This window comes from Myotis daubentonii, chromosome X (genome assembly GCF_963259705.1).
Source record: "Myotis daubentonii chromosome X, mMyoDau2.1, whole genome shotgun sequence".
NCBI classification, from domain to species: domain Eukaryota; kingdom Metazoa; phylum Chordata; class Mammalia; order Chiroptera; family Vespertilionidae; genus Myotis; species Myotis daubentonii.
Window position 1 is genome coordinate 73,192,080 of NC_081861.1, and position 4,017 is coordinate 73,196,096.

Here is a 4,017-nt window from a genome sequence, read left to right on the forward strand (position 1 = left end):
CTTTAGGATTATACCATTGAATTTGGTAAGAATGTCCAGAAATAAAGAAGCTCATTGATTCATAAAACTACTAATTTCAAATTAAGAGAGACAAGCTAATTAGAAAAAATGGCAGCCAAATGGGCAGATGCGTCCTGGGCCTTGTGCTGGAGCAGATAGAAGGAGCAACTAAATCAAATAGCATTCACCTGGAATTGGCAAATTAGACACAGATGGTGAGACAATTTGCAGCCGGGAAGGGCAGAGATCGCCTGGAGGATGGTAGGATCGGGGATCTGGACTGGAGAGAGATGCATGAACACCAGGCCAAGAGGGTCAGGAGGAAGCTGAACTGCACCAAGTCCGCATCCCTTGGGGACAGGTGTAACACCAGACTGTGGAAAGGAAGTCCACAGTGCTGCTGGCCACTGAGGAATCTAGATCTAAGTCCACAGCCACGAGAGGCTGCATCCTGAAGGGCAGCCTAAAGAGCTGCCTGAGCCATGCAGTAATGGGGGGAGAGAAACTTGTAGTCATGTGGTTGTTATGCCTCTGTTATGTCTTTGCTTTTATTTGCTACACCCAGTTCATAGGACCTTTAAATTACAAACACTCACCTGAGACTGCAGTGCAAGTGGAGGTGCAGATTTGTGTAGTCTGGGGAGAGGCTATGGAGGGGGCAGGACAGGGAGAGGTGACCATGAATCTGGCACTAAGACACTTGTGACCTTCCAAACCTAAACAGCCATTTTTCTCCTGAAGAACCAGCCCTTCCCATAAACCTCAAGAAGGCTAATATAGCTTCACCCAGCCTACACCTTGAACTTTACAAAGGAAATAAAGACTCTGAATAGCCCCCAAAGGGCCCTCAGGGACTGGGCTGTTCAGTCACGGAAAATGATACCCCACCACCCTGACCTAAATCCCTGTCAGAAATAGATGGTTGAGTGATTAAGATTGACAGCAGGCAGACAAGCAAAGTGGGCTAAATGGTCCTGCCTATGGAGAAAGACACAAAGAGATGAGAGGTGGATTGCTCTGAACTTTAGCATGGCACTGGCTACCTAACAGGAAACTGAGAAATGGCAGACAGAACATAAGAGTGGGGTCTAAAACCAGCCCTCATGAGGCACTAATATTTGGATGAAGTGAATGACACTTCATTTTTTAAATTTTTTAAACTTTTATTTAAAGGATTTTTTTCCTTTTACTTAATCTTTTATTATTATTTAGGTATTATTTTTCTTCATTCTATTTTTATATTTTATTATTTTATTTTATCTTATTTTTTTCTTTTTGTTCACCCTTTACTTTTTCACTTCTCCCTTTTACATCCTGCTTTCTCTTCTCCTGTCCCCACTTTAGCTTTTCTCTTTCTTTTCTTTTTACCCTGTTAAAAATTGATCTTCTTTATCTGCTTTATTGATGTGTTATTATTATTGTAGGTTCTATGGGCTTACTCATATATCTAATTTCCTCTCCCCTGATCCAAGTCCATGCACTATTCTCTTATCTCTTTATTCACTAGTAATTTTTTAAAAATATATATTTTTATAGATTTCAGAAAGGAAGGGAGAGGGAGAGAGAGATATACATATCAATGATGAGAGAGAATCATTGTTTGGATGCCTCCTGCATGCCCCCTACTTGGGATCAAGCCTGCAACCTTGCATGTGCCCATAATGAGAATCAAACCCAGGACCCCTCAGTCCACAGGCTGACACTTTTATCCACTGAGCCAAACCAGTCAGGGCACTAGTGAACTTTTTTATGTTTTTGTTTTTCCTCTGCTCTCTTGGTCTCTTTTCTCCTAATTGTTTAATTAGTTTTACTCACTAAACTCAAGCCTATCTGCTCTCTACTATATTCCTCTTTTCCAAAAATAAATAAATAAATAAATAAATAAATAAATAAATAAATAAATAAATAATTTTGTAATTTCATTTTTAAAATTATTTATGTTTTTCCTTTTCTTCTTATAAAATCATTCTGTTTCTAACTCCTTTACACGGAACCATGGTCCTTCCACTATTCATTTAATTCCTTAACCTTACTTTCTGTATTTAAGCTCTCCCTCTACAGATTCTGTACCTCCCCCTTTTCTGGGTGTTTATTGTTTGCACTTTTTGTTTTATTTGTTTGATTTGCAGTATTTCCTCCCATATAATTTTTTCTTCTTTTTAAATATTTTTCTTTTCTCTTATTTTTTTTCTTTTTCTTGATATAATTTTGCTCTCTTTTCTCTCTCCTAATTCTCTTTTCTCTGGTGGTCACTTTTATTTGGGTTATTGGTGTCATGAGTACATTATTGTTTTGTTCCCTTTGTGTTGTATCTTGTCGAGTTGTATTTTGTGCTATTCAGTCAACATGGTAGAAAGTGAATCACATAACCAGACACTCTGAGAGGAGACTCTATCCATAAATGAACATTAACACTCAAGACCCAACTATACCAAGAGAACCCAAATATACTAAGTAGGGAGCATCCCTAGAATATCCAGCCCAGAAGACCTGAGAGATTGCACCACTAGGTCCCACAAAACATCTACAATATAAGCAAAACTGAAAAAATCTGGGTGACACAGAAGTTTGATCTAATAGAAACAATCACAGAGGAACAGCAAAAATGGGGAAACAAAGAAACAACCCCTATATGAAAGAAAAAGAAAAATCACCAGAAAAGGAAATACACAAAATGGAGGAAAGCAATTTGTCAGAGAAAGAATTCAGAGCAATGGTTATAAGAACACTGGAAAAGAAGAAAGACAAATTCAACATGTCTAAGAATCAAGAGGAAAGTAAGAATGACATAGAAAGAACACAATAGAAAGTTTCAACAGTAGACTAGAAGAAGTGGAGGACCATATCAGCAAGTTAGAAGACAAGGTAGAAAAATACCCAAGCAGAAGGGCAACTGGAAAAAAATTAAAAAGCAGGAGGAGAGTCTAAGGAAGCTGTGGGACAACATGAAATGAAACAGCATATACATAGAGGTGCCAGAAGACAGGAAGCTGAGCAAAGGATAGGAAACCTATTTGAAGAAAGAATGACAGAAAAGTTTCCTGATTTGGGGAAGAAAAAAGTTACATAAGTCCAAGAAGCACACAGAGTACCCAAGATGAACCCAAAAGAGACTGATACCAACACATCTTAATTAAATTGGCAAACATCAATGACAAAGTAAGAATCTGAAAGGCTGCCAGACGGAGACAAAAAGTTACCTAGAAGGGATCTCCCATTAGACTATCAACTGATTTCTCAAGAGAAACATGTCAGGCAAGAAGGGAATGGAGTGAAATATACAAAATGATGCAAAGCAAGGGACTGAATTGAAGAACAGTATACTCAGCAAGGCTATCATTAAAAATTGAAAGTGAAATCAGGAGCTTCATAGACAAAAAAAGGCTAAGGGGGTTTAGTATCACCAAGCCAACAATGCAAGAAATGATAAAGGGACTGCTGTAAAAAGAAGAAATAAGAAGGGAAGAAGGAACACAGGCATAAAGAATAAAAATGGTGCCAAGCAAGTAACTATCAATAATAACCTTAAATGTAAATGGATAAAATGCTCCAAACAAAAGATATATCATAGATGAATGGATAAGAAATCATGACCCATATATCTGCTATCTACAAGAAACCCACCTCAGAACAAAGGACTCACACAGACTGATAGTGAAGCGATGGGGAAAAAATTTTTTTTCAGGCAAATGTAAATGAAAAAAAAAAAAAGCTGGGGTAGCAATACTTATATCTGACAAAATAGACCTCAACATGAAGGCCTTAACAAAATATAAGGAAGGCCACTTCATAATATTAAAGGTAGCAATTCAACAAGAGGATATAAATTTGGTAAACATATATGCACCCAATCCAGAAGCAGCCAAATACATCAAAAAACTTCAGGAAGATATCAAGGGAGAGATCAACCACAATACGATCATAGCAGGGGACTTTAATATCCCCCTGACATCACTGGATAAATCCTCTACACAAAAAATCAACAAAGCAACAGCAATCCTATATGACTCATTAGAT